Source organism: Centruroides sculpturatus, unplaced genomic scaffold (genome assembly GCF_000671375.1).
Source record: "Centruroides sculpturatus isolate CEXI.00-Female unplaced genomic scaffold, Cexi_2.0 scaffold168, whole genome shotgun sequence".
NCBI classification, from domain to species: Eukaryota; Metazoa; Arthropoda; class Arachnida; order Scorpiones; family Buthidae; genus Centruroides; species Centruroides sculpturatus.
In genome coordinates, this window is record NW_019384519.1 from 407,295 (window position 1) to 414,567 (window position 7,273).

At 33.1% G+C, this 7,273-nt stretch overlaps 1 protein-coding gene across 4 annotated transcripts in view; it reads left to right on the top strand.

The window, feature by feature from the left end:
• The window catches only part of LOC111622687, a 200,844-nt gene that overhangs the window by 14,124 nt on the left and 179,447 nt on the right, over nucleotides 1-7,273 (top strand). For 2 of the 4 annotated variants that reach the window (XR_002756311.1, XR_002756308.1), the window contains exon 2: nucleotides 1,273-6,178. The gene's annotated coding sequence lies outside the window, so the exon portion shown is untranslated. Of the gene's footprint in view, nucleotides 1-1,272; nucleotides 6,179-7,273 lie in introns of those variants that run through there. The other 2 variants (XR_002756309.1, XR_002756310.1) reach the window with 2 other exon arrangements.

Below are 7,273 nucleotides of genomic sequence, written 5' to 3' on the forward strand. Positions count from 1 at the left end.
GTTTTTATATTTTTCAATATATTTATTTTGTTTGTACAAAATAAAAAAATAATTTTTAACGATACAATAGCCACGATTATTATTTTAAAAAGTTTTCGTTAGGCTTAACATCGACGAAAATCCAACGTGAAGCGATACGCAACAGAGAAAAATTTCAACATGGAATAGGTTAATATGTTTTTTTGTACATAATTGGTTATCCGAAAAATAAGTTATCCGAACAACCCCATTCCCCAATTGATTCGGATAAATGATGCTCTACTGTATATTATTCTAATAAATTATGTTTTAATATAGGGATTTGTTTAAAGTTATTGTTAATAATGTTTAATTGCTTGGTGGAAATTGTAATAAAGAAATAAATAACCCTGAAATTGTAAGAACTTTATATTATTGTTGGTAAATTTTAAAAATTATGTTGGGAAATTTAAAAAAATGTATAAAAAATTTTGTTGTTTTTAATTTTATGTAGAATGTGTCATATAAATACCTGCTGATGAGGGACAAATGGGTCTGAAATGCAATATTAACATGTGTGTGTTCAGGTAAATTAAATAAAACAATTTTCTAATCTGTGAAACTGAGTTGCAGTATCCTTAAAGCCAGTTTAATAAGTCCTGTTAATAGATTGTACTAGTGGACAAAATAATAATTTATTATACACTGTATTGTTAAATCTGTTGCAGACCTTGGGAGGAGGTTGAAAATGTTCATATTTTGTTGAAATATTATGTTACTGGAAAGATGTTAGTCTATTTAGTACAATATTTTAAAATACCTACTTTATAATAAGAAATTGTTGTATAAAGTGAGATTTGCTTAACTCTGACAAGGTATAAATATAGCTTTGTAAATCAAAATCGGTTCTTGAAATTCAAAATCACAATGTGATAGGATCTTTTTATCACTTTTAAAATTGTCAGGATTAGGATGAACTTGGTTTAAATTATGGAACTAAACACCACTTGTGTCGGAATTGGAGCTGGTCAGTCAAATTTTATTCTGTAAAGTAGTGATTTATTCACTAATTTAGAGAATAAAATTGGACCATCTAAAATCGGCTGATTTGACTTATCTGTCAGTTTATCCTGAGATTTATACTCACACAGTGCGTTGAGAGTAATTATACAGATTAAAGTGCATTTAATCTCTAGATTAAAACTCGTGGAACTGGTCCTTAGTTTTTTTTTTCTAACATACGTGAGAAAATTAAATCAACTACTTTTGATTACAATTTTTCTGAAAATTAGTCCATATTTTTAAATATTTCAGAAATTCCTGCAGTATCAAGGATTCCCAATGAAGACATCAATTGATATGCTGATAAAACTAAAACATCGTTTTTAGTTGCTGTGCTGATTTTCAGAAATCAGCACAGTGACTACCACTGCTGCCGATTTAACGGTAAGTGGAGTCTATTTGAAATTCTATTTGATATACAGTAAACTCCTGATTATCTGGGCTAATGGTGGGGAGAGGTGGCACAGATAATTCAAACTATAATTATTTATTTCTAAAATACAACATGTAGATTCAATGTAGATTCACCTTTTTCAAATTTTTCAATTAACATTGTTTTTGTTTTATACTAAGTATGCCTTTATATTGATTATTAGGAATTTTAAGGGTACTTATCTGAAAACTGAAAAATCATCTTATTTTATTTAATTTTACACAGTGTTTGTGAGCGAGTTATTTGAAAAAAATATTATGTATAATATGTATTATACATACATACATATAATCAAATCTTAAATTGTAATACATATTGTAACATGCAACTAAACGAAACTTTGTATAAATGTACTCACCATCGCTTTCTCTTCTGAAAAGAAACGTCTGGCGCGAAAGAAGCAGCCTAACTAAAACCAGTCCAGCTGACTTCAGATACCCCCATCACTCACTTCAAACATCTAAATACGAACATGTGCGCACTTATAAGATGCGTAAACATGAAAGCGAGCAACTATTTAAAAAATACATACATACGTAATTATTTTTTAAAAATTAAATTCATGCACGGATAATCTGCAAACTGGATAATCCTCGCACGGATAATCGGGAGTTTACATTTGCCATGAAAATATCTTTGTTAGGACATAGATATATACATTTGTCTTGTAACGACAACATTTTACATTGTCAAATGTTGTTAGTACAGAACACATTTTTGTTAAGTAACACGAAACATCATAATATGAAGTAACTGTTTCTTGACTGCATGGTCAATTATTATTTTCACATTGTGTGTCAGTGTGATTAATTTGCACAATCCTGTTTCTTATTTAAAGTGAATTATTTTAACCAAAAAAGAGAGGCTCTGATTTTTTTTACTTTGGTGAGAGAGTGGTGGAAACAAGTTCTGAGCAGAAATACGTGAAATTAAGATAGTTTTGTTATGTTTGACATTCTTGTGATTTTGAATTGATTGATGACTAAAATATTTATGCCAAAATTCTGATTGTTGATAGCTGATTTTATGAAAACTGAAAGGGCATAAAAAAAAGATTTATGGAATATATTTTTGCAGAACACAATTTACATATGGAATTTTCCTGCAAATTGTTGCTTTCTGGCATACAAAATAAGAATTTATGATCGAAGCACAGCCCAAAAAGTAGTAAGTCTCCCACATCTGGTGGCCTAGGGCCATGGTGTGCAAACTTTTTTCGACTGCGACCCCTTTTGTAGAGAGAGAATTTTTGGCGACCCCCTAGAGATAAATGTTCACAAATACGATGTATATTTCGCGCATTTTTTTCGTTTCATCGAATAAAAACATCATCATATCTGACTCATATTAATTTTATTTATAATTTTAAGAAAATACTTTTTGTATAACATAAAAATCAATAAATTGCCCTTTAATGAGATGTATGTGGCTGCAAGTTTCTAATTATCTCATCGATGTTTGGATGTATGTTGCTAATTGCAATTCGCATATCATCTTCAAGGTTTAAACGCGAGCGGTATTTAGTTTTTATTGAAACTAGTTTGCTAAATCCAGTTTCACATAAATACGTTGATGCAAATTGTATTAAAACCCTGATGGCATTCTTGCATAAAACGGGATATTGCTTTTCCACGGATAGCCAAAATTTTTGGCAAGGCTGAGTCTTAAATTGATTTCGAAGAGTATAATCACTAATTAAATCTATCAATTGCTCTTTCTCACTAATTTGAAGAGTTGAACTGCATATGTCGTAGGAAAATGGATCACGAATCCAACCAAGATCGTTTTCAGGAAAATCCTTGAATCTTCTCGAAAAATTTTCCTTTAACTTTTCAATGTGATTGGAAATGATGTTTTTAAATGTAAATATATCTATATTATTTTCCTTGATAAAATCGTTAAAGCAAGGGAACATGTCGGTGTTGTTTTTATTCAGTTCAGTTTGCCAGAGACTAAGCTTATTCTTAAAAGCTTGAATTTTACTGGCTGAAGTTATGATAGTTGAATTCTCACCCTGCAAGCTCAAATTTAAGTCGTTAAGTTTTTCGAAAATATCAACTAAATAGCTCAGCTTCCCTAGCCAAACTTCATTGATATAATAACTTGCCAATCTATGTTTCTTTTCGATTAAAAACATGTACACTTCATTTCTTAAATCAAATATCCGTCGTAGTATTTTCCCACGTGAAAGCCATCTGACTTCGGTGTGTAACAGTAATCTCTCATACGTTGAGCCCATCTCATTGCAAAGTATTGAAAAGAGACGGCTGTTGAGGCTGTTGCATTTAATGTAGTTAATTGAACTAACAGCGTCTTGTAATATGTTGTGCAACTCTTCATCCATATCTTTTGCAACAAGAGCATGCCGATAAATCATACAGTGATTAAATACCATATGAGGCACCACTTTCTGAATTAAGCCTCTGAGCCCTTTATTCGAACCTGTTAATGCTGCAGCACCATCAGTACAAACTGCAACACAGTTTGCCCAGGTAAGGGACTTTGCTTCAAAATATTCATTTATTACTTCAAATATTTTTTCTCCAGTTGTTTTTCCTTCCAAACTTTTGCAACATAAAAACGTTTGTTATATCTTCATTAAAAATAAACCTAACATAAATAATAACATAAATAAATAATTAGTTGTGACATTTTAATAATATCGGTAGTCTCGTCCAGTTGTAAAGCAAATACAGATGAATTTTGTATGCGTTTTATGACTTCTGACTCGATATTTCGTGACATTTCGGAAATCCGCCGAGACACGGTATCTCTTGATAATGGTATTGTTTTTAGTTCATTTCCATATTTATCGCCATGCATAATTGATGTCATCTTGGTTGCTGCAGGAAGGATAAGGGATTCTCCAATTGTATGGGGTTTCATTGTTTTTCCTATTAGATAAGAAACTTCTAAAGAAGCTCGTAATGCTTTCTGAGGTATTGTTGTAAATTTCTTTAAATGTGCACTTTGAATTTTCAGATTTTCAGCTCGTCTTTGAAAAAAATCGGCATGTTTATTTTGAAGTTTTTTATGTTTAGTTTTCAGGTGCCTTTTTAATTTAGCTGTATCATGCTCTCATTCGCTAATTTTTCGTTGCAAATGACACATATCGGGCGTTCTTCATCACCAACAACACAAAATGTAAAACCATACTTAATAAATTCCTCATTGTATTTTCTTATTTTTTTAGATAGGGCATTTAGTTCAGTATTTTGCGACTCCTCATCAGTATTTGTTCGTTTGTTAGCAGAAGATGTACCTGGTGTATGTATTACCCATTTATCCATTATGAAGATAGGGGTTAAATTTTTTTAACTAAAACAAATAATATATTTTCTTTTTTCATTTTTTTTTCGAGAAATTCAATAAAATTAACAGAGATCTTTCTCTAATGATAGTACATACCTGATAACAAAGAGTAGTAAAGCCCGATAAAAATATACAAAATCATAATTACACAACGTCACATGAAAAAACTCGAGGAGAAACTAAAACAATTGCAGGCCAACTGCTACATGCTACAACTTTACATGGAAAAGCGCAGTAAAACATTCAGCGATAATTTTTGGTCGTTTGGTTGGCCTTTGAGGATTGTGGCTTTGTTCCTTTGTTTGGCTTGGTATGCTTAACCGGTCAGCAGTGAGTGACGACTATAGTCGTCCAACAGGGTCGTGTGGCTATTGTGAAAGACGACTATAGTCGTCCAAGGTCAACGAGGTCGATCGCCAGAAAGTAGCCTAAAGCTAAAACAGAAAATAAATTAGGTAAAAAATAATTACTGTAGCATTTAGAAAACACTTTACTCTACCAGACATGAAATAGTACAAAATCTTATATCGAAAAACAAACGAGTAATAATAATTCAAAAAATAATTTTAAATTTTTGACCTTTGCCCTCCACAACCAGGTGTAGAAACCTGTCTTAATGCTTCACTTATCTTATCTCTTCTTTTATGGCTTGGTTGGCCTTGGCTTGGTACGCATGTCTACAAGATGACTACCACAGCCCTTGATTACCACTCCATCTCGTACGGTGCGCATGCTCAGTGCGCACCGTTCGACACAGTACGTATAACATCAATACGTCGGACAAATAGGTGCTTTTTAGTAAAACTGGGGAATTACCGTGAAGAGGGTGCCATCTACCGGAGTGAAAAACTTGCGTCTTCACACTTCACACTTTACATACATTACGCATTACGGTCAAAGAAAGAGCGGACAGCATGAAATTGCAATTAAACAGTGAGTAACGGCGCTTCACTCTTTATATGTACACTGTATGGTATGCAGCATGCAGGCATAATGCATTTCATTAAAAATTTGGCGACCCCCAAAAAACTTCTGCCGACCCCTAGTTTGCGCACCACTGGCCTAGGGCTGTACAAATAAGTTATCTGAATTGGCTACTTTGTAGCCCGATCTTGCAAATTTGAAAACTAACCATATTTTATGAGATAGGAGGAAAAAGGAATAGTCTGAGGGTTAGGTGACACTCAGGGTATAGTCTGAGGGTTAGGTGACAACAGAAGCTCAATCTATGAGTGAGTTTTCTGACATATCTGACGAAGAGCCAAATATGGAGGTGACAAAACCAACGTCACCTCCAAAAGAAAAACCCCCTGTTAAAGTAATCCTTTATACTTGTAAGCTGGTAACACAGCAGGCAGTATGATTTTATAAACAAGACAGTCTGGTCAATAAGAATCAGATTGAGTTATTGGAGTGACCATCTTTTGCTTATTATAAAAATTTACAATAATATTTTGTATTAAGATTATAAAATGTTTTATTTAAATAATGAAAATTACTTTTTAAGTTAGATGTTTGATTTAAGTTCAGTTTTTTTTAATTTTCAACTCAGTCCAATGCATTTATTTTTTTTCTTGTTGTTGTATGCAGTTTCCAGCAAACTTTACTCAATTTTTTCTATTTGTGAAAATTTCTACATAATTCAAAGGTAATATATATATATATATGCACAAGGGCCATTCTAAAAGAAAAGAACGTTTTGATCTGACAAGCCGTGCAGTTCTCCCACCTCCGTCTACTGATGCGTCATGGACCTTCCCACGTTTTTGCGCTAGTCTGATGCTAATAGCGAGCCACAACGATCGTTTACTGTTTACAGTGTGACTTTGAAATGTGTGACGACAAAATTAAAGATCCCGCCAAGTGTGAGGTTTGTAGTATAATACGCTTTTTGAATGCGAAAAAAGTCTGCCTTATTGAAATTTACAGACAGATAACTGAGGCTTATGGTAATGTGATGAATGAAGCTTCAGTTCAAAACAAACAGTGGGGATTGTTGTTCAGAGGCATTGTGCTTCTTCAGGATAATGCACGTCCGCATGCTGCTGTGTTGACGAAGAACTTTCTTCAGCAGTTTAAGTGGGAAGTTTTTGAACATCCTTATAGCCCAGACCAACGGTGGGCAACCCCCGGCCCGCGAGCCAGCTACGGCCCGCGAAAAGTTTCTATCCGGCCCACGAGATGTTTAGAAGAAATTATAAATAAATATTTTTCGATGTAATTCGTCTAGTTTAAATTGAATATTATTTTCTGAAGTGTTGTGGCAGAAATGACAGGAAAAAATAAGGGAGTTATTTCCTTATTCAAACAAAAAATGAGTGAACAGAATTTTTCTAAATTTTTTATATCTCATCGCATCATCCATCAAGAAAATCTATGTGCAAAAGCTATGAAATTAGAAAATGTAATGTCTGTCGTATCCAACTACATAGTGCTGTTTTTATTGTGTTTAAAGTCACTTAGATTTTACAAATAGGTGAGCCGTTCACAGCCCGGCACACGCATTTG